Consider the following 15,578-nt stretch of genomic DNA (forward strand, 5'->3'; position numbering starts at 1 on the left):
AGGGTTGCCTGAGTAACAGCGTGGCAGGCCCCTCCCCCAGAAGACAGGCTGGGAAAACATGAGGCCAGCAACCCTAAGGTCCCTAGAAAACAGGTGCATCTTGCTTGGGTTCTGGTCAATAATTTGGACTCTATACATTCCCTCAACCACCCATCAACAGAATGACTAGGAGGAGGAACCCCCAAAATAGAAAAGACTCCGAGATTATGATTTATGCAGCAGATTTACAAATGGATGCAGATATAACCAAGATGTCAGAGATGGAATTCAGACTAGCAACTGTGAAGACAATGGCTAGAATGGAAAAATTGATTAATGGCAAAATAGAGTCTCTAAGGGCAGAAATGAAAGCTGAATTGGCAGAACTTAAAAATGCTATCAGTGAGATCCAATCTAATCTAGATACTCTTAACAGCTAGGGTAACTGAGGCAGAAGAGCAAATAAGCGACCTGGAAGACAACTTAACAGATAAAAAGGGAAAAGAAGCCATGGAAGAAAAACTCAGAATCCATGAAAATAGAATCAGAGAAATAAATGACACCATGAAGCCTTCCAATGTCAGAATTATTGGAATCCCGGAGGGAGGGGAGAGAGACAGAGGACTAGAAGATATATTCGAGCAAATCGTAGCTGAGAACTTCCCTGATCTGGGGAATGAAACATTCGTGTCCTAGAGGCAGAGAGGACCCCTCCCAAGATCAAGGAAAACAGGCCAACACCCCGGCATGTAATAGTAAAACTTGCAAATCTTAGAACCAAGGAAACCATCTTAAGGGCAGTTAGGGGGAAGAGATTCCTTACGTACAGAGGGTGGAACATTGGAATAACGACAGACCTGTCCACAGAGACCTGGCAAGCCAGAAATGGCTGGCAAGACATATTCAGGGTACTAAATGAGAAGAACATGCAGCCAAGAATACGTCACCTGGCAAGGCTGTCATTTAGAATGGATGGAGAGATGCAGAGCTTCCAAGACTGGCAGAAACTGAATAAATATGTGACCACTAAGCTGACCCTGCAAGAAATATTAAGGGGGGGGGTTCTATAAAAGGAGAAAGACCCCCAAGAGTGATATCGAATAGAAATTTACAAGGACAATCTATAAAAACAAGGTCTTCACAGGCAACATGATGACAATAAATTCATTCTTTCAATAATCACTCTCAACGTGAATGGCCTAAATGCTCCCATAAAACGGCACAGGGCTGCAGACTGGATAAAAAGACAGGATCCATCCATATGTTGTCTACAAGAGACTCATTTTGAACCTAAAGATACATCCAGACTGAAAGTGAAGGGATGGAGATCCATCTTCCATGCCAGCGGACCTCAAAAGAAAGCTGGGGTAGCAATTCTCATATCAGACAGATTAGATTTTAAGCTAAAGACCGTAGTTAGAAGCACAGAAGGACACTTTATCATTCTTAAAGGGTCTATCCAACAAGAAGATCTAACAGTTGTAAATATCTATGCCCCCAACATGGGAGCAACCACCTACATAAGCCAACTGTTAACCAAAATAAGAGTCATATTGCTAAGAATACGTTAATTGTAGGAGACCTCAATACTCCACTCCCAGCAATGGACATACCATCTAAGCAGAAAATCAACAAGGAAACAAGAGCTTTGAATGACACACTGGACTAGATGGACCTCATATATATATTAGGGTGGAACAGAACATTCCACCCTAAAACAACAGAATACTCATTCTTCTCGAGTGCACATGGAACTTCCTCCAGAATAGACCACATACTGGGTCACAAATCAGGTCTCAACCAATACCAAAAGATTGAGATTATTCCCTGCATATTCTCAGAGCATAACGCTTTAACACCGGAACTCAATCACAAGAAAAAATTTGGCAGAAATTCAAACACTTGGAAACTAAAACCCACTCTGCTCAAGATGTTTGGGTCAACCAGGAAATCAAAGAAGAACTTAAACAATTCATGGAAACCAATGAGAACGAAAACACATCGGTCCAAAACCTATGGGATACTGCAAAGGCAGTCCTAAGGGGGAAATACATAGCCATCCAAGCCTCCCTCAAAAAAATAGAAAAATCCCGATTTCACCAACTAACTTTACACCTTAAAGAACTAGAGAAAAAGCAACAAACGATGCCTAAGCCACGCATTAGAAGAGAAATAACTAAGATTAGAGCAGAGATCAATGAAGTAGAAACCAGAAACACAAAAGATCAACAAAACTAGAAACTAGTTCTTTGAAAGAATTAATAAGATCGATAAACCACTGGCCAGACTTACCCAAAAGAAAAGAGAAAGGACCCAAATTAATAAAATTACGAATGAAAGGGGAGAGAACACGACTAACACCAAGAAAATAGAAACAATTATTAGAAATTACTGTCAACAACTATATGCCAATAAATTGAGCAACCTGGAAGAAATAGATGCCTTCCAGAAACCTAGAAACTCCCAAGACTGAAACAGGAAGAAATTGACAACCTGAATAGGCCAATAACCAGTAACAAGATTGAAGCAGTGATCAAAAACCTCCCAAAAAACAACAGTCCAGGGCCTGATGGATTCCCTGGGGAATTCTACCAAACATTCAAAAAAGAAATAATACCTATTCTCCTGTTTCAAAAAATAGAAACAGGGGCGCCTGGGTGGCTCAGTCATTAAGCGTCTGCCTTTGGCTCAGGTCATGGTCCCAGGGTCCTGGGATCGAGCCCCGTATCGGCTCCCTGCTCAGCGAGGAGCCTGCTTCTCCCTCTCCCACTCCCCCTGCTTGTGTTCCCTCTCTCACTGTGTCTCTGTCAAATAAGTAAATAAAATCTTAAAAAAAAAAAAAAGAAAAAGAAAAAAAGAAGAAAAGCTTCCAGACTCATTCTATGAGGCCAGCATTACCTTTATCCCCATACCAGGCAAAGACCCCATCAAAAAGAATTTCAGACCGATATCCCTGATGAAAATGGATTCCAAAATTCTCAACAAAATCCTAGCTGATAGGATCCAACAGTACATAAAAAGGATCATCCACTAGGACCAAGTGGGATTTATCCCCGGGATGCAAGGGTGGTTCAACATTCGCAAATCAATGTGATACAACACATTAGTAAGAAGAGAGAGAAGAACCATATGGTCCTCTCAATTGATGCAGAAAAAGCATGTGACAAAATACAGCATCCTTTCCTGATTAAAACTCTTCAGAGTACAGGGATAGAGGAAACATTCCTCCAGTTCATAAAATCATTCTGTGAAAAACCCACAGCAAATATCATCCTCAATGGGGAAAAGCTGAGAGCCTTGCCCTTAACATCAGGAACACGACAAGGATGCCCACTCTCGCCACTATTATTCAACACAGTATTAAAGTCCTAGCAACAGCAATCAGACAACAAAAAGAAATAAAAGTTATTCAAATTGGCAAAGAAGAAGTCAAACTCTCTCTTTTCGCAGACGACATGATACTTTATGTGGAAAATCCAAAAGACTCCACCCCCAAATTATTAGAACTCATACAGCAATTCAATAATGTGGCAGGATACAAAATCAATGCACAGAAATCAGTTGCTTTCTTATATACTAACAATGCAACTGTAGAAAGAGAAATTAGAGGAAGATTCCATTTACAATAGCACCAAAAACCGTAAGATACCTCGGAATAAACCTAACCAAAGAGATAAAGGATCTATACTCTAGGAACTACAGAACACTCATGAAAGAAATTGAAGAAGATATAAAAAGATGGAAAAATATTCCATGCTCATGGATCGGAAGAATAAACATTGTTAAAATGTCTATGCTACTCAGAGCAATCTATACCAACGCCATCCTGATCAAAATTCCAATGACATTTTTCAAAGTACTGGAACAAACAATCCTAAAATTTGTATGGAATCAGAGAAGACCCCGAGTCGCCTAAGAAATGCTGAAAAAGACAAAGAAAGCTGTGGGCATCACGTTGCCCGATTTCAAGCTATATTACAAAGCTGTGATCACCAAGACAGCATGGTACTGGCACAAAAACAGACATACAGACCAATGGAACAAAATAGAGAGCCCAGAATGGACCCTTAACTCTATGGTCAAATAATCTTTGACAAAACATGAAAAAATATGCAATGGAAAAAAGAAAGTCTCTTCAATAAATGGTGCTGGGAAAAGTGGACAGCCACATGCAGAAGAATCAAACTCGACCATTCTCTAACACCATACACAAAGATAAACTCAAAAGGGATAAAAGACCTCAATGTGAGATAGGTAGTAACCTCTTCAACATCAGCCACAGCAACTTCTTTCAAGATGCATCTCCAAAGGCTAGTGAAACAAAAGCAAAAATGAACTTTTGGGACTTCATCAAGATAAAAAGCTTCTGCACAGCAAAGGAAACAGTCAACAAAACAAAGAAGCAACCCACAGAATGGGAGAAGATATTTGCAAATGACACTACAAAGCGTTGATTTCCAAGATCTACAAAGAACTTCTCAAACTCAACACCCAAAAAAACAAATAATCAAGTCAAAAAATGGGCAGAAGACACGAACAGACACTTCTCCAAACAAGACATACAAATGGCTAACAGACACATGAGAAAATGTTCATCATTATTAGCCATCAGGGGAAATTCAAATCAAAACCACACTGAGATACCACCTTACACCAGTTAGAATGGCAAAAATTGACAAGGCAAGAAACAACAAATGTTGGAGAGGTTGTGGAGAAAGGGGAACCCTCTTACACTGTTGGTGGGAATGCAAGTTGGTACAGCCACTTTGGAAAACAGTGTGGAGGTGCCTCAGAAAATTAAAAATAGAGCTACCCTATGACCCAGCAATTGCACTCCTGGTATTTATCCCAAAGACACAGATGTAGTGAAAAGAAGGGCCATGTGCACCCCAATGTTCATAGCAGCAATGTCTGCAATAGCCAAACTGTGGAAAGAGCCGAGATGCCCTTCAACAGATGAATGGATAAAGAAGATGTGGTCCATATATACAATGGAATATTACTCAGCCATCAGAAAGGATGAATACCTAAGTTTTACATCAACATGGATGGGACTGGAGGAGATTATGCTAAGTGAAATATGTCAAGCAGAGAAAATCAATTATCATTTGGTTTCACATATGATAAACCAATTATATGGTTTCACATAAGGAACAGCAGCATGGAGGACATTAGGAGAAGGAAGGGAAAAATGAACGGGGGGAAATTGGAGGGAGAGACGAACCATGACAGACTATGGACTCTGAGAAACAAACTGGGTTTTAGAGGGGAGCGGGTGGGCGGATGGGTTAGCCCGGTGATGGGTATTAAGGAGGGCATGTACTGCATGGAGCACTGGGTGTTATATGAAAACAATGAATCATGGATCACTACATCAAAAACTAATAATCTATAATGACTAACATAATAAAAATAAATAAAATTTTTTTAAAAATGTTCACTCTTGCCACTTTTATTCAACATATTATTGAAAGTCTTATGCAAGAAAAAGAAATAACAGGTCTCCAAATTGGAAAGGAAGAAGTAAAACTGTCACTATTTGCAGATGACATAATATTACATACAGAAAACCCTAAAGACTCTAAACAAAGAATCCAGTAAAGTTGCAGGATATAAAATCAATATACCAAAATTAAAAAACCCTGTCAGTTCTATACAGTAATAATGAACTATCAGAAAAATTAAGAAAACAATTCCATTTACAATTGCACCAAATTGAATACAATACCTAGAAATAAATTTAAGAAGGTGAAAGACCAGGGCGGCTGGATGGCTCAGTTGAGCATCTGACTCTTGGTTTCAGCTCAGGTCATGATCTCAGGGTTGTGAGATCAAGGGGGGCCCCCCCAAATAAATAAATAAATCTTAAAAAAAAAAGGGGGGGGGTAAAAGAACTGTAGACGTGAAACTGTAAGAAACTGATGAAATAAATTGAAGACACAAATAAATGGAAAGATATTCAATGTTCATGGGCTGGAAGAATTTGTTAAATATGCATACTATCCACAGCAATCTTCAAATTCAACGCAATCCCCATAAAATTCCAACTGTATTTTTCAAAGAAATGAGCAATTCTATAATGTGTATAGAACCACAAAAGATCCCAAATATACAAAGGAACCTTCAGGGGCGCCTGAGTGGCTCAGATGGTTAAGCGTCTGCCTTTGGCTCAGGTCATGATCCTAGGGTCCCGGGATCGAGTCCCGCCATCAGGTTCCCTGCTTCTCCCTCTGCCTCTCTCTCTCTCTCTCTCTGCCTCTCATGAATAAATAAATAAAACATTAAAAAAAAAAAAAAGGAACCTTCAGAAAAACCAACAAATCTGCAATATCACATTCCCTGACTTTCAAACAATACTGTAAAAGTACAGTAATCAAATAGTATGATATTGACATAAAAACAGGCACATATAGGTCAGTGGAACACAACAGAGCCCAGAAATTAACCCTCTCATAAAGAGCCAATTAACTTATGATCAAGGAGCCAGAAATATACAACTGGGGGGGAAATACAGACTTTTTTTTTTTAAAAGATTTTATTTATTTATTTGACACAAAGAGAGAGAGTACAAGCAGGGGGAGTAGCAGGCAGAGGGAGAGGGAGAAGCAGACTCCCTGCTGAGGCTGTGTAGGGAACCCAATATGGGGCTCGATCCTGGGATCATGACCTGAGCTGAAGGCAGACGCTTAACCAACTGAGCCACCCAGCATCCCCGGAAAATACAGACTGTTAAATCAGTGTTTTTGGTAAAGAGGACAGCAACATGCAAAAGAACAAAACTGGACAATTACATTACACCATTCACAAAAATTAACTCAAAATAGACTAAAGACTTCAATGTAGAACCTGAAACTATAAAACTCCTAGAAGCAGTAAGCTCAACGTCAGTCTTAATTATAAATACAAAGACTTATAGACGGCCAAAAAGTACATGATTCCAACATCACTAATCATCAAGAAAATGCAAATCAAAACAATGAGCTATCACTTCACACCTGTCCGAATGGCTTTTATAAAAAAAATAAAAATAACATGTTGGCAACAACATGGACAAAAAGGTACACTTGTTCACTGTTGGTGGGAATGTAAATTGGTGCAGCCGCTATGGAAAACAGCATGTAGTTTTCTCAATAAATAAAAAATAGAACTACCCCGTAATCCAGCAATTCCACTTCTGTGTATTATCTGGAGAAAACAAAAACACTAACTTGAAAAGATACTTGCATCCCCATTTTGTTTGCAGCATTATTTAAAATATCCAAGATACAGAAACAATCTAAGGGTCTCTCAATGCCTTAATGGAGAAAACAATGTGATACATATAAATATAGATATATAGGTACATAAAATTTACTCAGCAGTAAAAAAAATCTTGCTTTAAAAAAATTTCATTCATAATAGCTTCCCCCCAAATTAGGATTAAATCTAACAGAATATGTGAAGGATCTGTATGCAGACTACAAAGCACCAAGGAAGGAACTCAAACAAGACCTACATAAATGGAAAGGCAGCACGGGCAAAGATATTAATTCCCTAAAACTGATCTAGAGATTTAATGTAATTCTTAACAAAATCCCAGCAGGATCTTTGTAGATATACATAAGCAGTACTAAAACCTATATGGTAAGAATGTAGTAGCTATGATAATTTTGAAAAAGAAACCATGGTACCTGATTTTAAGAAGTACTCTGCAGTGGGGCGCCTGGGTGGCTCAGTCGTTAAGTGTCTGCCTTCAGCTCAGGTCATGATCCCAGGGTCCTGGGATCAAGCCCCGCATCGGGCTCGCTGCTTCGCGGGAAGCCTGCTTCTCCTTCTGCTTCTCCCCTTGCTTGTGTTCCTGCTCTTGCTATCTCTCTCTGTGTCAAATAAATAAAATCTTAAAAAAAAAAAAAAAAAAAGTACTCTGTAGCTACAGTAACCAAGACAATGTGATGTTAGAAGAGGGACAGACACAGAGCAGAGCAAAGAACCCAGAAACAGCCCCACATGAGAATGGCCAACTGATGACAAATGTGCAAAAACAAAAAGGTGGTTATGTGTAGATCTAATTCTTTACAACTGATGTATATTTTTGTAGCCCTGGGGCTGTTTTATGATTTTGAACTATTCCTCCACATCTTTTCAATGTATTTCCCACACTATAACCAGAGGGGTCCTGACAAAAATCTATGAGATCTTGTACCTCATTTGCCCAAGAACTCTGGCCCTTCATACAGGCCCAGAGACTTCACATGTCCTCCCCCAATTCTGGTACCCCCCTGCACACTGGCCACCCCCAAATCCCTCAAGCTGGCTGCTGCCTCAGGGCATCCTCACGTTGCCCCCCTGATGCCTTTCCTGACTGTCCTATTAAAAATCACCACCCAGTTCCCAGAACAATGTCTACCATTCTGACCTTTAGAGTTGCCTTTTGGAACACAGGACTGTGCTATTCTGAAGACTGGTTTGTTGTGGATATGCACTATGCTCTGCCAAAAGGTGGTTAATTTTTTCCTTCTCCAAAGCCAAAACTGCAAACTATGTGTGAAAATTCATCTTGTGAAGAGCAGTCTGTTCTCAGTCTCACTCTGTGTAAGTCCAGAGTACATCTGCTCACATTTTGATCTTGCACCCACTCTGCTCCCCTGGGATCTACCCTGGAGAGGCTGCAGGGGAGGTCCTTGACAGGTACTCACCCATGGCCTGAGCACTGGGTTGAGAGTCAGGAGCAGCTAGAATGATGTATGGGCCAGAGCAGCTTATGGAACAGAGAGAACAGACAGACCCAGGGGTAGAGCCACAAGGCACTGGAAAGGGGGAAGTGTCCCCTTCCCTGACCTTATGAGTAAAGACAAGCAGTGTGGGCAGGGAACACAGAGAAGCACTGGGTGGAGCTTCTGTGCTGGGACAGCCTGACTGCTCCTGACTGAATATTCCACAAAATAGTTGTAGACATCATGTCTTGCCAGCTGGAACTCTGGACTTCTGGTTTTTTTTAATGAGATATATGCCTTCTATCCCTTAGCACATACTTCTTCAGACTATCTGGACTGAATTCATGACTGTTGTATTTAGCATTGAATTTTCTCATGCATTTTGTGATTTTTGTCTGTGTCCCTGTCTAGTGGTGACAAGATGTCTGCTGCCCTTAGCTTCACAGTTGTTCACATTATGGTTCCAGGCACAGAGCTCGTCAGTGTTCCTGAGCCAGAAGCCCCACCAGGCAGCTGCAGCATAGGGCGAACTCAGCCTGAGTCCCAGGCTCCCCAGACCAGGTGCTTGGTGCTGCCACCTTCTCAAAGATACAGCACCTGGCAGGCTCTGAACTTGAGGCTTTTCAGTTTCTGTTCTCTCTCTTGTCCAAGGACATGGCCATCTTGGGCAATGGAGTCTGGATTTTATTCTTTTTATGTTTTTCTTTTTTTACTTTAAGTTCTGTGATTAAGGTGAATGGAGTGAGCATCTTGACTAGGTTTGCCTGTCTCACTTTCTAGTTTTGTTGTGTTTCACGTTTTGTTCTTCCTTTCTTATTTTCTGTATTTGCCTGATCTTCCCTGATGTCAGGCCCAGAAATCTCACAATTTATTCCTATTACCGAACACTCTTGAGCAGTAATATCAAGACAGTAAAAAGTCAAAGCTATACTTCTGAATTATTTTTGTTCTCTTCTATGTTTAATGACCGTGATGAATTCATATTAAATGTATACAGCACATAAAAAGAAAAAAGGGAAAAGTGATACTATCGAGTAAGAAAGTACACTAACCTACTTCCTGTTCTGACCATAGTAATTCTAGAAAAAAGCACTGTCCTTTTCTGTCATGAAAGAGCACTTGAATCTCTCCTGTTCTCTTCTTTTCTACCAGCATGGCAAGCTGCCAAAAGTCCACTCAGGGGAGTTCTGAGTCTGGCCAATTGCTGGATATAAAAGTGATCTCAGCAAAGATAACCACATACCAAAACTGCTTGTGGCGGGGGCGCCTGGGTGGCTCAGTCGTTAAGTGTCTGCTTTCAGCTCAGGTCATGATCCCAGGGTCCTGGGATCGAGCCCCGCATTGGGCTCCCTGCTCCGCGGGAAGCCTGCTTCTCCCTCTCCCACTCCCCCTGCTTGTGTTCCCTCTCTCGCTGTGTATCTCTCTGTCAAAAAAATAAAATCTTTAACAAAAATTTAAAAAGTTAAAAAAATAAAACTGCTTGTGAATTTCTTGTTTTAAGGCTATTGCCCTGCAGTTACGTAAGAATCAAAAGCCTTTTTTTCCCCTGAATATATTTAGAATCTGTTTTTCTACTTTATTAGTTTAAAAACAAATAACCTTTCCTTTGCAGCAGAGTTTTCAACTGACTGGCACTGTTAACTTATTATAATCTTTCTTTAAAAGAAATCACTTTCAATTATGTTCTCATTCTATTTCCTTCAAGAATGAATGAATGAGGGGCACCTGGGTGACTCAGATGTTTGGGCATCTGCCTTCAGCTTGGGTAATGATCTCCAGGTCCTGGCATCAAGCCCTAAGTCGGGCTCCCAGCTCAGCAGGGAGTCTGCTTCTCCCTCTCCTTCTGCCCCCTCTCCACACCCCCTTGTGCGCTCTCTCTCAAATCAACAAAATCTTTTTTTTTTTTTTAAGATTTTATTTATTTATTTGACAGAGACACAGTGAGAGAGCGAACACAAGCAGGGGGAGTGGGAGAGAGAGAAGCAGGCTTCCCGCTGAGCAGGGAGCCCAATGCGGGGCTTGATCCCAGGACCCTGGGATCATGACCTGAGCCGAAGGCAGACGCTTAACGACTGAGCCACCCAGGTGCCCCAACAAAATCTTTTTTTATTTTATTTTATTTATTTGACAGAGAGAAAGAGATAGTGAGAGAGCGAGCACAAGCAGGGGGAGTGGGAGAAGCAGGCTCCCCGCCGAGCAAGAAGCCTGATGTGGGGCTCAATCCCAGGACCCTGGGATCATGACCTGAGCCAAAGGCAGCCACTTAACCGACTGAGCCACCCAGGTGCCCCTCAAATAAACAAAATCTTAAAAAAAAAAACCCACACATACAAACACACACACAAACAAAAACAAAAAACAAACCTAAGAAGAAAAAGAACAAATTAAGCCCAAAGTTAGTAGAATGGAGGAAATAGAGTAGAGCAGAAACAGAGAACAGAAAAATAGAAAAGATTAACCAAACTAAGACTTGGTTCCTTGAAAAGATAAAACTGACAAACCCTTAGCTACACTAGCCACAGAATACAGAGAGTACCCAAGTCAACAAAATTAAAAATGGAAAAGAAAACATTACAACTGATACCATAGAAATACAAAGGATTCAAAGAGGCTACTATGAACTATATGCCAACAAACTGAACAATCAAACAGAAACAGAAAAATTCTCAGAAAAATACAACCTACCAAGAATGAATCAGAAAAAAAATTGAAAATGTGAACTAATAAGGAGACTGAACTGGTAATCAAAAGTCTCCCAATGAAGAAAAGCCCAGAACCAGATGGCTTCCCTCATAAATTTTACCAAACATGTACAGAATTAACACCACTCCTCCTCAAAGTTTTCCAAAAAATCAAATAGGAGAAAGTACTCCCAAACTCCATTTTCCTGAACAAAGACACATAAGGACACTACTGGAAAACTGCAGGCCAATATGCCAGATAAATGCAAAAATTCCCAACAATATACTAGCAAAGTAAATTCAACAGCCCATTAAAAGGATAATTCAGGGGTGCCCGGGTGGCTCAGTTGGTTAGGTGTCTGCCTTCGGCTCAGGTCACGATCTAAGGGTCCTGGGATCGAGCCCCAGAGCCCCAAGTCGTCGGGCTCCCTGCTCAGTGGGGAGTCTGCTTCTCCCTCTACCTCTGCCCCTCCTCCCACTTGTGTTCTCTCTCTCTCTCGAGCACGCACATGCTCTCTCTCTAATAAATAAAATCTTTAAAAAATAATAAAAGGAAAATTCATCGTGATCAAGTGAGATTTATCACTGGGATACAAGGAAGGTTCAACATATGCAAATCAACCAATATGACATACACTGCATTAATAGAACAAAATCTAAAAAATCCCATCATTTCGATAGATGCAGAAAGAACACTGGACAAAATTCAACATCCTTTCATGATTAAAAAAAACTCTCAAATAATAGGACACAGACAGAACATACTTCGAATTACAAAGGCCATGTATGACAAGTCCACAAAACAAACATACTCTAAGGTGAAAGGCTGAAAGCTTTTTTTCACTGAAGATCAGGACAAGAGTGCTCACTCTTGCCACTCCTTTGAACATAATACTGGAAGTCTAAGCCAAAGAAATCAGGGAAGAAAAAGAAATAAAAGGCATCCAGGGGCGCCTGGGTGGCTCAGTCGTTAAGCGTCTGCCTTCGGCTCAGGTCATGATCCCAGAGTCCTGGGATCCCGTCCGGCACTGGGCTCCCTGCTCAGCGGGGAGCCTGCTTCTCCCTCTGCCCCTCCCCCAACCTCATGCGCGCGCGCACGCTCTCAAATACATAAAATCTTTTTTAAAAAATTAAAATAAAGCCAGCAAACCATGAGAAAAGAGCAACTACTAAAACAACCATACAGCAAGTAACAAAATGGCAATAAATACAAACCAATCAACAATTACATCGAATGTAAATGAACTAAACACTCCATTCAAAAGACATGGGTTACAGAATGGATAAAAAAGCAAGACAAACCTGTATGTTGCCTACAAGAGACTCATTTCAGACCTGAAGACACACACCGAAAGTGAAGGGATGGAAAAGCAATAATTATGTAAATGGATGCTAATAGAAAGCTGGGATAGCAATACTTACATTGGACAAAATATACTTTAAAATAAAGACTAACAAGAAACAAAGGGGAGCACCTAGGTGGCTCAGTCAGTTGAGCGGTGGACTCTTGATTTCAGCTCAGGTCATGATCTCGGGGTCCTGGGATCAAGCCCTGCTTCAGGCTCCACACACAGCAGGGAGTCTGCTTGAGGATTTTCTCTCTCTCTCTCTGTCTCTTCCCTTCTCTCTCTGCCCTCCCCCCACTTGCTCGCGCACATGCGCGCTCTTTCCCCCTACAATAAATAAATAAATCTTTAAAAAAAAAAAAAAAGGATGCTTCACAATCATAAAGGGAACAATCCAAAAGGAGTCTATAGCAATTGTAAATATTTATGTACCCAACATGGGAGCACCCAAATACATAAAGCGACTATTAACAAACATAAAGCAAAGAATTGATAGTAATACAATAATAGTAGGGAACTATAACACCCACTTACATTAATGGATAGATTACGGAAACAGAAAATCAACAAGGAAACAATAGCTTTGAATGACACATTGGACTAGATGGATCTAACAGATATACACAGAACATTCCATACTAAGACAAAATACACATTCTTTTCAAGTGCACAGAGAACATACCCTAGATCATGTCAGGCCACAAAACATGTCTCAACAAACTAAAAAATACTGAAATTGTATCATGCATCTTTTCCAACCACAATGCTATGAAACTACAAATCAACCACAAGAAGAATTCTGGAAAGAACAACTGTACATGGAGGTTAAATAACAAGCTACTAAACAATGGGTCAACCAAGATTATCAAAAAGGAAGTCAAAAAATGCATGGAGACAAATGAAAATAAAAACACAACCAGTCTAACATCTTTGGGATGCAGCAAAAGTTCTTCTAAGAGATTATAGCAATACAGGCCTTCCTCAAAAGCAAAACAAAAAGAGCAAAAACAAAACAAAATAAACAACATAACCTTACACCTGAAAGAACTAGAAAAAGAAGTACAAAGCCTAAACCCAGTAGTAGGAAGGAAATAATAAAGGTAAGAACAGAAATAAACAAAATAGAGCAACACCACCACCACAAAAATAGACCAATGAAACCAGAACCTGGTTCTTTGAAAACACCAATAAAATTGATAAACCTTTAGCCAGATTCAACAGAGAAAAAAAAAAGGGACTTAAAATCAAAAATGAAAGAGGGGAAATAACAACCGACACCACAGAAATACAAAGGATTCTGGGGCGCCTGGGTGGTTCACTCGTTAAGCATCTGCCTTCGGCTCAGGTCATGATCCCAGGGTCCTGGGATCGAGCCCCGCGTCAGGCTCCCTGCTCCGTGGGAAGCCTGTTTCTCCCTCTCCCTCTCCCCCTGCTTGTGATCCTGCTCTCACTGTGTCTCTCTCTGTCAAATAAAATCTTTAAAACAACAACAACAAAAATACAAAGGATTCTAAGAGACCACTACAAAAAATTATATATACACATATATATGTGCATACCAACAAATTGAACCACCCAGAAGAAATGGTAAATTCCTAGAAACATATAACCTCCCAAAACTGAATCAGGAAGAAATAGAAAATTTGAAGATTACTAGCAATGAAATTGAATAGGTAATCAAATAATTCCCAACAAACAAAAGTCCAGAAACAAATGGCTTCATGGGGAAATTCTACCATTTTTTTTTTAAAGATTTTTATTTATTTATTGAGAGAGAGAGAATGAGAGAGAGAGCATGAGAGGGTGGAGGGTCAGAGGGAGCAGCAGACTCCCTGCCGAGCAGGGAGCCCGATGCGGGACTCGATCCGGGGACTCCAGGATCATGACCTGAGCCGAAGGCAGTTGCTTAACCAACTGAGCCACCCAGGCGCCCGAAATTTTAACATTTTTTTTTAAAAGGTTACATACTGTATTATTCCATTTTTTTTAAGATTTTTTTTTTTTTATTTGAGACAGAACGAGAGAGAGAGAGCACATGAGAGGGGGGAGGGTCAGAGGGAGAAGCAGGTTCCTCGCTGAGCAGGGAGCCCGATGCGGGACTCGATCCCGGGACCCTGGGATCATGACCTGAGCCGAAGGCAGTTGCTTAACCAACTGAGCCACCCAGGCGCCTGAAATTCTACCATTTAAAGAATACCTATTCTTCTCGAACTATTCCAAAAAACAGAAAAGATAAGCTACCAAATGCATTCTATGAGGCCAGCAGTACCCTCATACCAAAACTAGAAGATACACTACAAAAAGAAAAAAGAGAGAGAGAACTACAGGCCAGTATCTCTGACTACAGATGCAAAAATCCTCAGTAACATAATAGCAAACTGAACCAACAATACATCCAAAAAATCATTCACCACGATCAAATGTGCCTTACTCCTGGGATGCAACGATGGTTTAATATTTGCAAATCAATGTGATAAATCACATCAACAAGACGAAGAATAAAAATCATGATCATAAAAAAAAATCATGTCCATTACAGTAAATGCAAAAAAAGCATTTGACAAAGTAAAAATCCATTCAAGATAAAAACGCTTAACAAAGCAGATTTAGAGGAAACATACCTCAATAATAGATACATATTTGAAAAACAGCTAACATACGCAATGGTGAAAAACTGAGAGCACTTCCCCTAAGGTAAGGAACAAGACAAGGATGTCCGTCCACTCTCACCACTCTTATTCAACATAGTACTGAAGTCCTAGCTACAGCAATCAGACAATAAAAGGCATCCAAATTGGTAAGGAAGAAGTAAAACTGTCAGATGACATACTATATACAGAAAATCCGAATGACTCCACCAAAAAACTACTAGAATTGAT

At 40.4% G+C, this 15,578-nt stretch overlaps 1 long non-coding RNA gene across 3 annotated transcripts in view; it reads right to left on the bottom strand.

Moving 5' to 3' along the window:
• Positions 1-15,578, bottom strand: part of LOC135362743 (uncharacterized) — a 53,896-nt gene that overhangs the window by 33,014 nt on the left and 5,304 nt on the right. Inside the window, exon 2 of one of the 3 annotated variants that reach the window (XR_010407834.1) lies at positions 7,650-7,835. The exons of 1 other annotated variant lie outside the window; for it this stretch is intronic. This is a non-coding gene — a long non-coding RNA (uncharacterized LOC135362743). Of the gene's footprint in view, positions 1-7,649; positions 7,856-15,578 lie in introns of all 3 variants that reach the window. One more of the 3 variants, XR_010407832.1, reaches the window with a different exon arrangement.

Source organism: Mirounga angustirostris, unplaced genomic scaffold (genome assembly GCF_029215605.1).
Source record: "Mirounga angustirostris isolate CCGP_5_RB_7025 unplaced genomic scaffold, mMirAng1.0.hap1 SCAF_15, whole genome shotgun sequence".
NCBI lineage: Eukaryota > Metazoa > Chordata > Mammalia > Carnivora > Phocidae > Mirounga > Mirounga angustirostris.